The sequence below is a fragment of the Papaver somniferum genome, chromosome 10 (genome assembly GCF_003573695.1).
Source record: "Papaver somniferum cultivar HN1 chromosome 10, ASM357369v1, whole genome shotgun sequence".
NCBI classification, from domain to species: Eukaryota; Viridiplantae; Streptophyta; class Magnoliopsida; order Ranunculales; family Papaveraceae; genus Papaver; species Papaver somniferum.
Window position 1 is genome coordinate 101,492,943 of NC_039367.1, and position 19,308 is coordinate 101,512,250.

General features: G+C 36.7%; 1 long non-coding RNA gene across 14 annotated transcripts; it reads right to left on the bottom strand.

Moving 5' to 3' along the window:
* Positions 1-551: 551 nt before the first annotated feature.
* On the bottom strand, positions 552-6,714 carry LOC113318359. 14 transcript variants are annotated; one of them, XR_003344447.1, is made up of 8 exons: positions 6,152-6,714; positions 5,967-6,015; positions 5,653-5,696; positions 3,867-5,123; positions 3,592-3,773; positions 1,909-2,377; positions 1,706-1,782; positions 552-1,449 (listed from the first exon to the last, which is right to left on the bottom strand). It is a non-coding gene; the product is annotated as an uncharacterized LOC113318359 (long non-coding RNA). The 14 variants fall into 14 exon arrangements; XR_003344446.1 differs by lacking the exons at positions 5,653-5,696; positions 6,152-6,714 and having other exon boundaries at positions 3,867-4,071; positions 4,780-4,845; positions 4,996-5,123; positions 5,967-6,095; XR_003344444.1 differs by lacking the exon at positions 5,653-5,696.
* Between the last annotated feature and the right edge of the window lie 12,594 nt (positions 6,715-19,308).

A 19,308-nucleotide genomic window follows, 5' to 3' on the forward strand; every position in this document is an offset into this window, starting at 1 on the left:
ATAATTATCAAATCTTTCTCCCGAATACTGTCGATGTTCTTGAGAAATGAAGAACACGACTGCATTCGGAAGTAAATAAGCATGAATATCGCCCGAATCTGGATAAATAACCGAAAACCCTAGAATTTTTTTTCTCGATTCGACGAATTAAAGCGAAATAAATCCCAAAAATGATAGATTCTTACCTAATTGGGGCCATTTGAAGTTGACGAAGTGTTTGACTATCGGAATCGCCACCACCGACTACATTGCCGAGTACGCGTTCTTCGCGTTCTTATACAGTTGAAATGAGTAGAATTTTTTGATTTGGTTTTTATACAGTTTTACCAGAAGGGCATTTATGTAACTTCAATATCACATAGGGTACCCCTTAACTAGAGTCTTTGGCTGGGTATAAATTGATGACCCCTAAATCCTTTCGGGTGGCCCCTAAAAACGCGAGGATAAAATAAGCAAACACAAATTTAATTTAAATTGATATACAATCGAAGCATAAATTCCTACCTTACCTTGCAGCTTGACTATCCATATATCTGTCAATAAATCATGGCTACCAAAATAAGGAGAAAGATTAGATTCGGTAGTTTCATCGATGTCCTTCAATCCATTGTGAAGTGTTAGGAATGACATTTTGATTACATATTTTCCTCAGTTGTGGTTGTGGACACGCCTTCACTGTAATAGACTCCAAACTTAAGAATTTCACATTATGATTACATATTTTCTTTAGATTCCCAAACACTTTACTTTCGTTTTTGGCACCTCCAGTCTCTTCGATGGTAGAGTGTATTATTGTTTGTACTTTTTTTTTGCCTCCTTGGCACCTTGAATCAATCTTAACTTTTCTCAAATATCTTCTATAGATTCCTTGGCTCGTTCAATTTCAGATATTTTAATCTTGAAAATACGTTATTAATCAACATGCGTTACTCCGCAAACCTATCAGTAAGATTATTTCATCTAATTTATCTATGTTACACAATTCAAGTGTTTCGAGATTCTGAGAATAGATCAACCATGATACATCTTTTAATTTAGGACAGCTAGCAGCAATACTTACAAATTTAAGATTCACAAAGCTGAACGATGACCATTGAGGCACATCCCTGTATCAACCAAATCCATGAATTGCAGTAGCCAAACAAAAAAATATAGGGATGTCAAAAATGCATACTTATTGCGTATTCGGAGATAATGGGAACTGGGCATGTTGCAAAGTGATCAGCAACACACAATATTAACACTATCCCAGAACCATTATACAACAGAAAACGGTATAAGTTCCAAAATGCTTATATCAGTAAAATAAAAAAAGTAAGATAATGTATTGAAATGCTTTAGAGCAAACCAAAAGAGTCAGTAAAACGGTTTGATAGTACGAACAATGTAGTGTAAGACATACTTACACAGATACGCTCCTTCTAATCACCTTGGTAGCTAGGCTACCATCTGTAAACAAAGAGAAGAGACCATCAGGTGCCATTTTACCTATAATTTACCTATAGATGGCTCATACTATAATTTGATAGCGAATTAAGAACCTTGAGTTACATTTCATAGAATTTACCCTTTTGAGGGAACAGTTAATAAGCGTGTATAATCTCAACCAATACTAACAACTAATTCTTAAGCTGAATCATTATGATGATAAAGAGATACAAAAATTGGCAAGGGCGAAAACACGTTGATAAATTAAGAAAGATACCAAAAATACTTGGATTATGAAGTTTTGATGTAATGTGGCAACCCTGAAGCACTGGAACACCGAAATCAATTGTTGTTCTGCAAATTAGAGTGTTGTTTATTAATCAAACTGAAACCCCACTTTAATGGGCGAACATTACCTTGCAAAGTAAACAAAATTAAAATCAATATGCAAAATAGGATTAGTTATGAAGTGAAACTCACAAAAAAAAATCAGAAGAAGAAGGAACACCAACTCCAGCGACATCTCCTTAATAAGTGATTCCTCTCGACGAAATCAAAATAATGGTGTAAAAGTAACAAAAGAATGTATGCTTCTCCAATAGAAACCCTTTTACATGCACGTCAACACCATTTTCAGGTATCTTCTAGAACTGATTGTTCAATATTTTCCTTTTTTTTTGTAAGCGATACATTAGGACCTTGAAATCTCCACTACCACGCGTGATTTACCTCATCGAAATGATTATCACCAGACGGGTACAAATGTCGCTCATATTCGTCAACTACACAGAAGTTCGTATTTAATGGAAATCATAGAACATGAGGAAGGAAAAATTATGAAAAAAAAATATAATAAGAATTAAGAGAAATTTTAAACCATGAGACCCCTTGAAGGTTTTTTTTCTGACCCTGATAAGATTCTTGACCTTTCACCTTCACGACTCCAAATCTACATAAGCATGGAGATGACATGATGTGTGGTATTTAAGGCGAAACATGTTATTAATTAAAAACTAACCAAAATATGAGGAAGGAAAATATAAAAGCAAGCTAACTTACGATAAAATCAGAAATCGATACTATCGTATAGGCATGTAGGGAAAGTAAGTCGGCAAGGTTTGGAAGGGATGAAATATAATAAAAACAGCAAAGATAAAGTGCGTAAAAAGCACTGGAATTTCTGTTGAACTAACGAAAAATTTAGTACCGCGATCGAATAAAATAATACGTGCAGTAGAGACCCCTAAAGAAAGATAAATGAGATAAATGACACAACTAATCTCTGGGATGAGTATCTCTTGCCAATTCACACCGAAAATAAAGACTGAAATGTATATAAATTCAAGGAAAGAAATGTCGTAAAAATTACTTCTTCTAGTTGCATGCTGGACTAAATAATGTAAAGCTACCAAAGAAAGGCTAAAGACTATAGAAACTCTCTGCTTCATGCTATGTGACAACAGTTGTAACTATTGTTCTAAATAATTTAAAACAACTTCAGATCTCCCTTTTAGCGAGCAGTATACCATTTTTAGCGAGCAGTATACCATGATGGTGATTCTATAAGTTGAACTAAAACCCAAGTCCTTAGAGGAAAAATCTGTACTATGTATGAAGTTTAGAAAAACTTATGTCCCATACAGCGGCATAAACCCAAATTAATCAAGCCAAAGAAAATGCAAAATATCAATACTTGGAATTTTTCATTTGCATTTAAAAGAAAACTTAGTAGCATCGTCTCCTCTCCATGGATTGTTAATTTCAAATCAGGAAACACTTTTGTTTGTTTGAAGAAAGAAAGTAATCTCAACAAATAATTTATGCTACTTCCAGCAAGCGTTTCATTTATTTATTTATTTTTTTGAAAGAACAACTATCACGGAAAAAAATTTGGTCTCGCGCTGCTAGATCATTTTTGATCTAGCAACACCGTGGCCAATCATTTGGCCCTTCATGACATCAGCAAACCGGCATTTTAACCCCAGTTAACTTCCCTTCTTTTAGGTGTTCTTTCTCCAGCTGTTTTCTTAGCTAACTTATCATTAGCAAATACCGGAATTTGTATACCCTAATTATGGTATATATGCATTTTTCATCTGGTCGAGCACCATCAATATTTAAGGAATGTTTTTCGAATTATCCTGCCATTAGAGAGAAATGTACCTAACTGTTGTTGATGCATTACGCCCATTTCTTTCATATCACTTAGCATGTTGTAAGCACCATCAAAATCTTCCACTCTAACCAACAAATTTATCATCCTCCTGAACGAACTTGGCTTCAAGATATGTTGACAAATCCGTAAATATACAAGAGTACCAAATCAAGCTTACGGCTCAGCTCGACTGCATATAAAAGGTTGATGGAATTTTTCAAGAGAAAGAAACAGGGTCCAATTCATTTATCTAATCAACAAGAACAAGGGGACATGCATGCACCTCAGAAAAGAAGTGCACATCAGTATTTGAAAGGCTCCCCATATTATAAGTACGCGGGTACTGGAACATGGAACTTCTCGTGCAGCTTCTCAAATTCAGACATGGTGTCCTCAACCACTAGAACTGGGATGCTATTTGCGTAGCTGTATATAAAATGCAATAGTTTCTCGGTTTCTCCTCTGTTGCTTCAGAGCCTTTTATACGACTGACATAAATTTGAATTTACATATACATTCAGACATAGAAGAAGTAATATACAATGATTCATAAGTAGAAGAAGTAACCCTTTCTAGTTCCAACCATTGCTTTTTTGTTCTTCTTTTCTTTGAATTAGTTGCTCAGTTTCTTACCACTGAGTCTATATTACACCTGTGTACATAGTGAAGTATTTCACTGGATTCGTGGTGCATTTTTGAACATAGTCTCTTACAATTAGTAGACACGGAGAGGAAGAACACACGGGACTATTTTCATCTTCTTAAAAAACTTCTCAATACGGCTATAATAACTTAGTTCCACTGAAGGGAGGTCCATTTTTTGGACATGAGCAAATTTGGCACATGGCAAAAAGAAAAAATTTAAGAAGTGTTGTACTACTGTATGCGCATGCTTCAGTTCTCGCAAGCAAAAGAAGAAAATTTTGATCTAATTAAGATCAAAGAAAATATGTATAAATTTGGATTTGTTCTCTACCAAATCAGTATAAAAGGAGAAGATTTTCCTTGGTTTGCTAAACTGAAGGTACGTTAGCTAAAAAAACGGCTGCAAAATATCACCTAAAATAGGGGAAGTTAACTGAGGTTAAAATCCCGGTTTGCTGATGTCAGGAAGGGCCAAATGATTGGCCACGGTGCTGCTAGATCAAAATTGATCTAGCAGCACGAGAGCAAAATCTTTTCCAACTATCACTAACCTTTGCAACTGGATATCCGCCATGCCATTTAAAAACTTTCATGGATGCATCGCGCTGGGATTTAACCTTATGCATGACAACCAGCAGAACAAACATGAAAAACACAAAAGTTATGGTTTATAGATTTATACCAGTAGGAGTTCAATGCATGTCAGAAAATAGGTAATATCTTCCTACACATAGTTAACATCTACGCTAGCTGGAACAGAACATCACCTGCAGGTTTTCTTTTAACGTGTCCAAATGTATTGCTTTATTGCTTCAGCAAGTTTCTGAAGGCCTTCAGGCGACATAAAACTTGTTTTTATGTGTCATTGTATAAGCCAGGTTTCCTATAAACAGCCCTGCAATTCTTACATAGTTAGTCAATAATAATATGTAAAAAAACAAAAGGGAGAAAAAGATGTCTAGAATAAGCCAATTTTGATTTACGATGGGAATGTTCCTGACGTACTTTAATTTATCAACGGTGTATCCAAATTTTCATGTTCAAAAAGGAAAACACCCACCATATAAGAAGCATATGCCAGAAATATCAAACCGAAAGCTCAGTAATATTCAACAACAAAATCAAAATAGGAGTACCAAGTTCATACTATGAACAATAATTTATGTTAATCCTAGAAACCCTTTTTTTATCTCTCAGCCATAACAACAAATATTCCATAGAAAATGTTATACTGAAACTGATGGAGATACTCACTAGAATAATCCATCAGAAGAACTACATAAAAGTAATTTATACAATTCATAGATATTTTTCACCACCTAAAATTCAGAATCTGTATCTTCTATCAGACATCATTGAATTTTCAAGAATCTGTATTTACACAAAATTGAAAAAAAAAAAAAAAAGTGTGGAAAAGCAAACACCTGTTTTTCTTATCCTTCATGTTCCTTGGATCTCAGGTGCAAAGCTTAATATGAAGCAATCAAAATCCACATCAAGAAATAATTATAATTATAAAATAAAAAAACAAAACAAAATCATAACAAAAAAAAAAAAACCTACATTATCGAAGAAAAAAAGAGAGTAAGCAATAAGAAATAACAACATGATGACTGAAACCCTAGTTTCTGTCTTGTTGGATTGGGAAACCATTCCGGGCAACATAAGAAATTAAAATTTAAAACAAACGGAGAAAAAGGGTGTAACAGTTAGAAATAACAGAAGAAACTGGATTTACCTGCTCTGATGTTGTTGGTCGAAGATTAGGGCTTAGAAAAGATTAGGGCCTGGAAACAGAGAAGAAACACTGAAATAAGTATAAAGGGAATATTAGAACGTAATTTGAAAGAGACGATGATTATGATGTAAATAAATTAAAGAGAACAAAACAAAAGAGATATTGAAGAAAGAGATGGTGATTACGATGCATCTCGTGCCTGAGTGGTGCTATGACACGGTCGTTCGCATAACTGAACAAAAACGGTCGTACCTTAGGGCCGTTGGATTTTCCAGTCATCAAAATACGTAGATTAGATACTTCTAATATATTCTTAATTATTTCTTAGCCCTTTAAGTTACTAACTGTAATCTGTAGGTAATACTGATCCAAGATATATCACTCATTGTTACATCGTTTATCGTCTCGGTAGAAGGAGATATGAACTCCAATCAAAATAAAAAAAAGTGATCAGAAGAATAGCTATTTTAATGGAGATCTAGGAAATAAGAAGTTAAAAATACTTATATGTTTGTTCTTGTGTGGCAGAAAAAGTTGGGTTTTTTTTTTGGGTTAGTGACGGTTCAATCATTCAATTGGATTAAGGAAAATGGGTTAGTGATAGTTCAATCATTCAATTGGATTAAGGAAACATCACTGATATGAAGTAGATCAGAGAAATTTTGAATCTATTACAATTCTCGGTTCAAATGAATCAAATTCACTCTAGGTTTTGTTTTTCTTTTTTCTGAAGCATACTCATTCTAGGTTATTGATGTTCATCTACATATAAATATTTTTAATGCTTATCGATATTGAGATCATGATGATACAAATAAAACTGGCTCGGACTTCTGATTTCATCTTCACGTTTGATTTTCTACTGGTTCATCGTGGGATAGAGGAAAAACGAAAACAAACCCAAGGACTTGTGTGCAAATAATAATAAATTGAGGTTTGTGCATCTCCGAGATGTACTAATCTGAAGTAATCCAACGGCCCAAAGATGCGACTGTATTTCTACTGTCACGCGCGTGCGTGTCATGGCACGACTCTGCCTCATAATCATCGAGAAAACTCCCTGAAATAGTTTTCCTGAATATAATTTATTTTTGGTCGCTAATTTGGCAAAAAAATATATTTGCTTCACAAATTAGATTTAACCGAAATTATAAGTACCTACTTTGATTCAGAAGTTTTAGATTTGTTTCTCAAAACACAAATATACACGATTATATATATTAGATATTGTCCGATTAAATTGACATAGTTTACTGAAAATACTTTAACTTAATTCGGCATAAGATGGATTTGTTTCTCAAGTAAGATGGCTGTCAAGATCTCATATCTTAATATTTATAAATAAAATCCGGCATTCAACAATAATAGCTATATTAACAAAAAAATGGATATATTTCTCTCATTCACAATTCGGAAGATCCTGGTACCCATAAATACGCAAAATAATCTGTTTATAGAACTGAATCAGATTCTTTTGTATATTTACGTTCTTTTTTTTTTAATATGTTTCACGGCTTCAAAATATCTCAGCCCTCTATTGTTGATTCGATTTTACGATCCGGATTTTATTAAAATCATGTAAACGCGGTGTGAGAATATTCAACAAATTTCAGCCAATCAGAATCAAGGGTCTCGTCGACCTACCAATATAAAAGAGGGTGAACGTTATCGCTCAATCTGGAACATTAGATTAAATAAATTTAATTAGAAATTGACGGCTACGAAATGTAAGGGGGCTAACTTGTATTTCGGCCAATCAGGAGCGAGGATTTTGTTCACCGGCCAATGGGAGGGGAGGTAAGCGCAACTCTCAATGTGGTGTGAGAGATGTGGTTGGGTGTTTAGGTTATCCAACTGAAATTAAAAGATATGGTCTTCCAACACAGTGTCTCCCACCTCATTAGGAAGATTACAACATCTTTTCAAGCCGTGACTGCACTCAAAGAGTCTGAATGCACACAAAACTTTTAAATACCCCCATTGTGGAAGATGTCGGGCTGGCTGCCTACCACTGTATTCGAAGTTTTGTTTCCCGTGGTGCTACATATGTGTTTCTCTTGGACGTCTATTTATACCCAGTTGGGTTCTTCATAATGTACGTGGTTGCCAAAGCTCAAGGCTCAAGTTAATCAAGGTATTGAATTAAGTGCTGATGAGCGTATAGCTTTGGAGCTAGGGAAAAAATGGAACATGATTTAGCAAATTTGCTGAAAGCACGTGAAGATGTGGAGAGAGTTAAGAAGGCGCATAAGGATTTTTCCTTAAAGTCGTTAGGTAAACTAAATAGTTCTGGAGTGGTTTTATCTCCGAACAAGTTTAGTGTGCTACAAGATGAAACGATTGTAGCAGAGTCCAAGGAAGACGCGGAATTCCCAACTCAGTTGGATTATGTAGTAAAGAGGTTGTACAATACATGGACTCTGTATGCTCGGATAATTTGGGCTTGCAAGTGAATTGTGGGTTTACAAATATGGGTAAGGAAGCACAGCCGAAGGCGAGTGCTAGTTTTTCTACTCAGTTAACAAAAGAAGAACATGAGATTTTGTGTATAATTACAAAATTTGATACTCAACAAAAGTTTTTGAAAGATTTATCGTTCCGAAAGGAGTATGTCAAGGGAACACAACATCAATCAAAACGAATGAAGACTCCAAAGAAGAAAGCTAAGGGATATGGAAAACTTGTAATTACGTTTTTTTGCTTAATAAACTATTGCACTTAGCAAAAAAAAAAAAAGCCAAAGCCAAATGAATTGAAGGGTTTGTTAACCAGCATATAAATGCACTTGTCATGTTACAGGTAGTGCATATCGTCGGGTAGTGCATATCTTCTCTTGGACGTCTATATCGTTTGTGACATAATTTGATCACATCAGGTTTAATCCTCTGAGAAATCCAGAGAGGAAATATCAAGGGCATGTATGGCCTCTATTCTAGAAATGGGTGAGTTTTGGGAAGTGAGTGATTTTTGGATTATGAAGCTTGGTATGGGAAAATATGCATTGTAGATATCTTGAATGACCACACGCTGGATAGATTGGTGCTGGTGAGTGATTTTTGGATTGCGAATCAATGGGTTATTACCGGTGACCATTTGGAACGTTTGTTAGCTGTTGGTATGAATGTGAATCAACTTCCAACTCTTTCAGGTGAAGCTAATACCGGAATTTGGATGCCGGACTATTCAGGGGGAGTTTAGTGTAAGCTCAGCTAAAGATCTTATTCGACAGGGGCATGGTAATTTTGAGGCAGCGTCACTTTTGTGGAAAAAAGAAGTGCACCCTTCTTTAGCTGCACAAAAAAGTAAATTCCTTCGTGGAGCTTGCGCCACTTATGATATTATTCAAACCAGGTTCAAAATTCAGTTGGCCAACAGATGTGCGCTGTATGGTATTGAAGAAGAATCTCTGGAACATATTCTTTTTCATTGCACTTTTGCTGCTCGTGCATGGCTTTGGATTTCAGATATTTTTGGTTTAACAGCTAATTTTAATCTTGTTGTTTATTTCAAATTAAGTTGCCAAGGGTGGAAGCAAAATAATTCGTGACATGTGGTTGGTTGCCAATCTGGTCGTCAAGTCGGAGCTCTGGGCTATGCAAAACAAATGTGTTTTTGAGCGCAAAAAGGCTAATTGGAGTCTTTTTTACAAGCGGGTGCTGAAGCTAATTCAAGATTACCTGTCCTTCTAAAAGGCCATATGCGGAACTGTGCTGAAGATGTGATCCTTCTTGATTACTTTCGAGTGAGACATAGGAGCATGAAGCATCAACAACCAGTTGAAGTTTTTTCGCAGCCTCCGGATGAAAATGAACTCCAGATTTGATGTGATAGTGCAGCGCGAGGAAATCCAGGCATTGCCGGTGCTGGGGTGGTGGCCAGAGACGCAAACTGTTCAGTCCTTGGAGCTATGTGCATCGGCCTTGGGGTTACTTAAAATACTTGGCTGAATTATATGGAATTATTGTTGTATTTGAGTGGGCTATGCAATGGGGTTTTGGGCGTATTTGTGTACGTTCAGATTCTTTTGGTGTGGTGGAAGCTTTCAAAAATTCAAATATACCTTGGTTTTCAAGAAATAGGTGGATGGAAATTTGTAGACATTATGAGGCTATAAGGTTCATTCACACTTTTAGGGAGGCGATTGTTTTAGCAGACAACATGGCCAAGCGTGGTTGCTTTCTAGCTAATGAAGAGGGAATGCATTATAATGGAATACCTCATTTTTTGAATTCAGCTGAATATCCAAATGTTCCTTATTATAGATTCAAGTAGTTTACAAGTTTTTGGGATTGTTGTAACCTCTTTTCTTGTAAGCTATTTTTTTGTAAATTTTGTTATCTATTAATACAAATTTTGACTTATAACAAAAAAGTGAGTTTTGGGAAGTGGGTCTCTCTCGCACGGTATAATACTCGGGATTTACTCCTGATTAATCTAAATTTTTCAATTTGATATGCTACTTTGAGAACGAGTGATTGCATCATTTCTTTTAGGAGAGTTTGGAGATGTTCACGTCGAGTTGCGTAAATGTCACTTGATAGGTGTCGAAAACACCTTGATTTTATACCTATTATTTATGCTTTCTTTGTTATTTCTCTTGTAAAATATGTATCTTATGTTTGTTTTGAGCTTTTAGGTGCGTCGGAATCACCGAGAGCAAAAGGAGGAGATACTAGCCAAGTTGATAAAATTACAGGCGAGAGATACCTGGAGCCCAGTCAAGGATAAGGGACAACTATTGGAGTTTAGTGAGAATTGCTAAAAGCGCCCTTGGGTGTTGATAGCCATCCTATTCATTTTGACCTAGATAGGTCGAGAAGAAATCAGTTCTTTCTCAATTTCTGCCGCAGCTGTGTAAGAAAAGATAGGGGTGATTTTTGATTGAAGAAATGAAGGAGATTCAAAGGGGTTTATGTGTGCTGCTGCAATTGAATCGAATAGAGAAATCAGCAAAGAGAGGTTGCTCTCTTGGATTCTGTGGTGTTTTTGAGGAAGAAGAAACAATGGAGAACTGAGAAATGAAATTGGGGGTTTAAGCTTAAATCTGGCAGCAACAACATGGGTTAAGTACGAATTACGCTTTTGTTGGTTTTATGAGAAGATGGGACTGCTTGTGCTGATGGTGATGCTAACTTTAGACTGAGGTTGATTGATTTATAATGGGTGGTCTTTGTCAAGATGGAATTAAAAGAAGAAGATGATGGTGCTGTTTGAATGAACTAGGTTTGGTTTAAATGGAATGTTGGTTGCTAGTAAAGGTAGTGTGATAGACGCATTTATGTGTCTAATATGTCTATATTGTATGTATTGTTAGTGCTCAATTTTGTATTTATTGTGTTCTTTTATGTCTTTGTAGAATTTTTAGAGAAATAAGCCCTTGCGGCGAAATGGGCTCAAAAAGCAGTGTTTTACACCCCGGAGAAATGTATCGTAGGCACCCCAGAAATGCACCGGAAGCATCCCAGAAATGTCTCGGAGGAACCCATAAAAATTACTATTTCCACCCAAATTTACTATTTCCACCCAATTGCTATTCGCACCCAAGCTCTGGTTAAGGAGCATCCATCTTCTCTTTAAACTCAAAAACAGCTTTTTGGCGGGAAAAATATATTCAAAACTGGCAGATTTGTGATCGAGAAAATGAAGGTGTTTTAGTGCGATTCGATCGCTGAAATTTGGTGGGAAGTTGTGATATGGGATAGGGAACACATTGTGGGCATCGGATTCGATCGGAGTTGGCTGGAAATCCTGGTTTGAGTCACGAGCTCAAAACAGAGCAACGTGTCCTGTAACACGAGTTTGATTGTGTGTTTGCCATGCATGGAGTGTTTTGGAGGAGTTCGATGACTTCAGAGGCGTGGGGAAGGTTAACTAGAGCGTGCAGGATCAAAGTTTACGTGTGTAGAAGCCAAAAATGGAAATTATTGTTAAATATGGGCAGCGAGCAATGACGGGATTAATGGGAGATTATACGGTGTTATGGTCGGATATTTTTGTTCTAAAACACTATAAATACAAGGCTAAAGAGTTTAGAAGAGTTGGAGAGTCTTTGGGAGAGTTTAGGAGCCGAGAAGAATCGAAAGAAAGTCACGCAGGAGAAAAGCTTGCTGCTGGTGCAAGGAAGAACACGAAGAACATAATACCCTCAGGGACAGTCGTTGATTAGTGTCGCTTAATTGCGACAATACTCAATTCCTTTCCCGACTTCGGAACAACAACACCTCTGTTGTATCGTTCTTTTTGAACGCTCTATATGTGTCACAAACACTGTTGTAAACCGTTTTTCTCCATTTTCTCTTGATTGTAAACAACTTTTGAGTATCAATGAATCAATTTGAGAGGTTTTTCATCATGAGTAGCTAAACCCAATCCCAGGGGTGATGGAGGAAGCCATTCTTCCAAAAGTTATGTGGTAAATTTATTTAAATTTATTTATGCAACTCTTTTATGATTAATTGCACCGAATAAAAATGGAGTAAATGATTTTTATTAATCAATTGTGTTTTCTCTTGATGGAGTATGCTTAGTAAATTGCTTTTGATACTTCATGCTCGCGATTAACAATGGATGTTTTCAAAATCTAATTTAGGCAATGATTAGAATCACAATTTCCTTTGATTGGAGTTATATTGTCTAGAATTGCATGATAAGAATTGTTATTGAATCACATAAATTTTGGTGAATGGTGGAATCCTGATCCCCGGTAAAAATTCTCTCCCATATTTTGTTAATATTGTGCATATAAAATTATTTATTTATTTTTATTAAGTCTAAAAAAAAATTATCCTTCACAAATCCGAGAGTTTGAACCTTCACTACTACAACCCCAGAAAAATCATAATCATTTTGGCGCCGCCGACGCGGAATTGTGTTTAGGTAGAATTTTTTTTTAGAATTGTTTGTTCCTTTTTACGTTTCTTTTTGTCTTTATTTTGCAGGTTCAAAGTGAGCTAAGGACTTGGAGTGGAAAAAGCTTAAAGCGAAAAGCGAAAAGAGAAGAAAAGAGGACAATTTTAGGATTTAATTTTTAATTCTTTTTGAGTGTGTGAGGAAAACTGTATATTTTTTTTTTTTGAACTTTAAATTGGACTGGACATTTGGACTTTAATTTTTAAACCCTACGGAAGGGTACCCTAAAATACAAACTGTGTGCAGGGAAGGACGGTGATTACAATATCACCTCGGCCCCTCGGGTTCGCACACGGCATAGGATTCGTGGCCCTAGTCGACGACAACGGTTCATCCCCCGTCTGGTACGGGAGGTAAGTCCAATCGAAACACTCGCGAATCCCCTGCAAGCGAGTTATTGTACTCCTTAAGGTGCTAATTGTTTGAGGACGAACCAGACTGTCTTTATTTTCCTAGTAAAGGGCAAGGCCTGGCCTAAAAAAGATAAGGGTTCGGATTTCATCACCGCTCCCTTCTTGCCCGCTTTAGGAGAACAAAACCTAACGCGAACCCAAGCTTTAAAATCTGATTAGAAAGAGACCGATAGGGTATCGCGCTTATCAGGAAAAAAATTCGAAGGATATTGGTTACTTTCTTAAGCACACCTCGAAGTTCATGATGGTTTCTGTGAGTTGAATGCGTGACTGCGCCGCCTTGTGATAGCGGTGAGGCCTTGGGTATCAAAGCTCCACTGAGCTTCCCTCGCCTCAATTCAACTTACTTTGACTCGGATTGATTCCAGAGGGGTTTGCTTAAATTGTAACGAATTCCCCTTCGAGAGATAGAAGCAAGTCTAGAAACAATCTAAGTGGAGCCATCATGCTTGTTGTTTGCTAGATTTTATAGGTTTGATTTGGTCGAGTCAGCCCTGTTTGTGGTTGTGTAGAATTCCCTTGCAATTAAGAATGTCGAACTGGTATGATAGAAGCCAATACAATGAGTATCGACCTGAATTTGAATATGGACATCATCAGTTTTATGACCATGGTGGAAATAGTAGTTGGGAACGCCAACCTTTTCAAGGTTATGGTTCATAGCATGGTGAGCCCAATTACTATCCACACGCGAATTGGTCTTACGAGCAAGAAAATAAGGAACACTGTAATACTGGTTACTCGTTTTTGGAAACTAGTCCTGATTATGATATTTCTGAACCTGTTCCATCACTAGAAGAGACCCAACAACGGATTGAAAGGACGTATAAACGTTTAGTTGCAATGAATAGTTCAAAAGAAGAGTGTACACGATATTATGAGATGATAAACGAGAGTGGTGAACGTATAAGTGTTATGATCAGTGAAATTCAGGCACGTCTAGAGGCAGAAAATGAACAGTTGGCTAATGCTGCTCGAAATAATCTAAAATTCCAAAATAGGGTTTCTAATTCTACCCTTGATATCAATAGTGAATATTTGCCTAATTTAGAGGACGAGGCTAGAATAAAAGACACTACTTATTTAGATAAGGTTCAATCATCTTCGTACTATTATGATGATGAGGATAGTAGTGATGAAGAATCTGAAATATGTAGGCATAGTGATCAGGAATCTAGTAATCCAATTGAGCTTTATAGTGATTATATTATTTCTACTTCAAATCCAAATAATTTTTATGATTATTCACCTATTCAAGAGGACGAGGATTTGATTAGGGATACCACCGTTTTAGACGATGTAGTTTTTCCTTTTGATTACGAAGCCGATAGTGGTTTAGAGGAACGGGTTTATTCCGAAAATGCTGTTTTAGAGTCTAGCGACTTAGAAACAATAGTATTAGATGAAGAAGATATACCCGTAGAGATGAGTAAAGATGCACTACCTGATAATAAATTAGAAGAATCAATTGACCATTTTCAAGAATCTAATGATCCAGAAATTAGGGAGATTGTAACTAGTCTATCTAGAGACACTGAAAACTCTAAGTTTGGGGGTGATTATCACCTTCCTAGTGCCTTACCTTTAAATCTCAGAAAGTCCCTTCACTTAGGACTTGATATCTCTGCCTCGACAATTTTACAAGATTACCTTCATACTCGTTTTCCCGAACCTAATGATGTCCAGGAAGAAGTTCAGTCGTTAGAAACCCATCCTCTGGTTGATGTGGTTTGCCCAGGCTATGATCCCCAAATTGACTTTGTTTTCCCACCAAATAGTTTTCTTCCAACTGTGGGAACGTTTATATTCCAAATGTGTCGAATATTAAGTTGTGAGACTAAACCTAAATGCTTTAGGAAATTAAAATCGACACATTTGCTTAAGAATGACCACTACTCTCATTTTGGTCAATTATGTAAGTCAAACCTGATTGACTTAGAGGATCCTCAATTATTTAGGTTATTATTATGTGCTACTAAGTTCTTATTTGAGTATTTACAGACTCTAGGACCTAATAATTCGGATCTCAATTTTGAGGAGTTGCAGCCTAAAGAAATATATTTAGACCCTTCTATAGAACCTGAACCTGAACCACAATTAGATATAGATATCTTAATCAGGAAACTAGGTAAGGGGTTGCTAGTCTTGTTCATTTTCTTGGTTTATTGCAGTTTCCTTTGGTCATCTCTATTTGGTTTTGAAGACCCACAGTTATTTCGACTGTTATACTATATGATTCGAGGTGACTAATCTTTCCTAAGTCTGGCTGAAGACATTAAACTTAACACTTCTTGGGAGGTAACCCAATCTCATGCAACACGGTAATATCTTTCCTTATCTCTTTTGCTTCAAATGGTAACAGTTTCTCCTTGTTCATGCTTTTAATTTCATCTTTAGAACATTGAGGACAATGTTAGATTTAAGTTTGGGGGTATGGGAGAAACTTTTTAGTTGCAGTATGAATAAATAAACTCCAGAGCCTAGAAATTTATCCCTATTAAGGATGACACTAACCAATCTAAGTGGATGGAAGCATTTTGATTGTAGGAGTTGAGGAACCAATCTGATTAGATGGCAACATCTAAAGAGTCTATTCATAAAAGCACAGAGCTCAGGTGTTATAAATAACATGATAGTTTCACCATATCTCGTTGAGTCCTTTTCACTTCTATTTTTATTTTATTTTGTTTTTAAACTATGTTACTCTAAGTGATTAGGTGGGGCTCACGATTCAAGTTGTTACCAATGCTAGGGTGAATTAGAGTGATTGAGATACCAAAAAAAAAAAAAAAAAAGGTTGAAAAAAAAGATGAAAAAAATAAAATAAAATTTGAGACCAGACCATTTGACCAAAAGGAATAAATTCAATAAAGTCGACCACTGTTACCCTTGTATATGCCAGTTGTGTTGACCTAGAGTTAGGTTATCGACCACTGGTTCCCTTGTATATGCCAGTGTGTTGATATTAGTCAGACTAGTATCTCAATCCATTAGGATAGGTTCATTTTAGCGGAAGCCTTCAGACAGATATGGGAAACGCCGTTCACTTAGTAAACATCAAAACCATATATGTTTTTCTATATCCATCTCTTAATCTTTCCATGTGATTAGTTTGACTCCGAATATGATGTCCATAGTGCAACTATCTGAGTAGAGCTCTGTCACTTATATAAGAATTTTAGTATGCTTGAGTGCAAACTCGTGTACATCAATTGGAATTTCGCATCAGGGTACTTCCTCTTGTAGTCAATAAGTATGCCAACCAAGGAGATTTTTTACTGCCTTCCAAGGTTCGTTGTAGATAGCTAGGGTCTGGAGTATAAATGTTTTGTGGGTACACCTCTGGTAAACCCTCCGGAGACAACACTCCGCCACTAGGGCCACCTAGGGGTTCAAATGATTTTCCTTTCTAGAATAAATTTGCTCGAGGACTAGCAAATAATAAGTTTGGGGGTGTTGATAGACGCATTTATGTGTCTAATATGTCTCTATTGTATGTATTGTTAGTGCTCAATTTTGTATTTATTGTGTTCTTTTATGTCTTTGTAGGAATTTTTAGAGAAATAAGCCCTTGCGGCGAAATGGGCTCGAAAAGCAGTGTTTTACACCCCGGAGAAATGTATCGTAGGCACCCCAGAAATGCACCGGAAGCATCCCAGAAATGTCCCGGAGGAACCCATAAAAATTACTATTTCCACCCAAAAATTACTATTTCCACCCAATTGCTATTCGCACCCAAGCTTTGGTTAAGGGGCATCCATCTTCTCTTTAAATTCAAAAACAGCTTTTTGGCGGGAAAAATATATTCAAAACTAGCAGATTTGTGATCGAGAAAATGAAGGTGTTTTAGTGCGATTCAATCGCTGAAATTTGGTGGGAAGTTGTGATATGGGATAGGGAACACATTGTGGGCATCGGATTCGATCGGAATTGGCTGGAAATCCTGGTTTGAGTCACGAGCTCAAAACAGAGCAACGTGTCCTGTAACACGAGTTTGATTGTGTGTTTGCCATGCATGGAGTGTTTTGGAGGAGTTCGATGACTTCGGAGGCGTGGGGAAGGTTAACTAGAGCGTGCAGGATCAAAGTTTACGTGTGTAGAAGCCAAAAATGGAAATTATTGTTAAATATGGGCAGCGAGCAATGACGGGATTAATGGGAGATTATACGGTGTTATGGTCGGATATTTTTGTTCTAAAACACTATAAATACAAGGCTAAAGAGTTTAGAAGAGTTGGAGAGTCTTTGGGAGAGTTTAGGAGCCGAGAAGAATCGAAAGAAAGTCACGCAGGAGAAAAGCTTGCTGCTGGTGCAAGGAAGAACACGAAGAACATAATACCCTCAGGGACAGTCGTTGATTAGTGTCGCTTAATTGCGACAATACTCAATTCCTTTCCCGACTTCGGAACAACAACACCTCTGTTGTATCGTTCTTTTTGAACGCTCTATATGTGTCGCAAACACTGTTGTAAACCGTTTTTCTCCATTTTCTCTTGATTGTAAACAACTTTTGAGTATCAATGAATCAATTTGAGAGGTTTTTCATCATAAGTAGCTAAACCCAATCCCAGGGGTGACGGAGGAAGCCATTCTTCCAAAAGTTATGTGGTAAAATTTATTTAAATTTATTTATGCAACTCTTTTATGATTAATTGCACCGAATAAAAATGGAGTAAATGATTTTTATTAATCAATTGTGTTTTCTCTTGATGGAGTATGCTTAGTAAATTGCTTTTGATACTTCATGCTCGCGATTAACAGTGGATGTTTTCAAAATCTAATTTAGGCAATGATTAGAATCACAATTTCCTTTGATTGGAGTTATATTGTCTAGAATTGCATGATAAGAATTGTTATTGAATCACATAAATTTTGGTGAATGGTGGAATCCTGATCCCCGGTATAAATTCTCTCCCATATTTTGTTAATATTGTGCATATAAAATTATTTATTTATTTTTATTAAGTCTAAAAAAAATTATCCTTCACAAATCCGAGAGTTTGAACCTTCACTATTACAACCCCAGAAAAATCATAATCATAGTGGCTCAGCTGAACTGAGACAATGAAGCTGGATATATGAGCAGAATGTGTATTGTGTGTGTTGATGATGCTCAAATGGTTTGTGTTGAGTTGCTCCAGGTTTGAGTTCAAGATGCAGGGTTAGGTGAATGGTCTGAGTAGATTGCAGTCAAGTTGAGTTGAAAAAGGACCAAGAATGGAAGCTCTGGTGATGCAACAGGAAGCAGCTGAGAGTGGTGGAGATTTGGGAATGAGGCAGTGGTGCTGCAGCTGAGAAGAATGGGGAGATGCTGCAATGTTGAGTGCACATCTGGAGGTGATGTTGTAGTCGTTACCCAGGTTGGACAGTAGAAGAGATGGCAGGGATTGGCAAGATGTAGTGATACTGAGAAGGATCAAGTTGCAGCTGAAGTGAAGTCGTGAAGCTGCAGTTCAACTGAAGTTAGAGCAGATGCAGTTTAAGCTGGTAATTACTACAACATTGAGGTATTGCTGGTACTATTAAACTGATTGCAGTAGCCGCAAGAGATTGGATATGATTCTGTGTTTAAGAAGGGAAATGAGATGAATTGAGCCAGTGGGTCAATGTTCGGATTTGTAGAAATGGTTGCAGTTTGTGGCTTGAATTGGAGCAACTTTTGATGTATGCTAGGATTGAAATGCAGGGGAGTTGGAGGTGCTTTTTTTTCTGTGATATGATGATTGTCATGGCTATGTGTTGCTGGTGATATCGAGGCACTGGTGCAATTGCAGAGATATTTAGGAATGGCTTGACAAAGCTGTAACTGAACTAATGGAATAAATTTATGTTTGAGATATTGAACAAGGGTTGGTTAAGAAATTACAATGTAGAATGGGTATGATGCTGGTTGTGTATGCCGCTGAGACAATGAGACTTGAACTGACAGGAGTTGCATGCAGTGATAGAATGGGATTATGCAGAGATGCTGTGTCAGGTGGAATGAAGCATTGACAACAAGAAGATGTAGTTCGTTTGAAC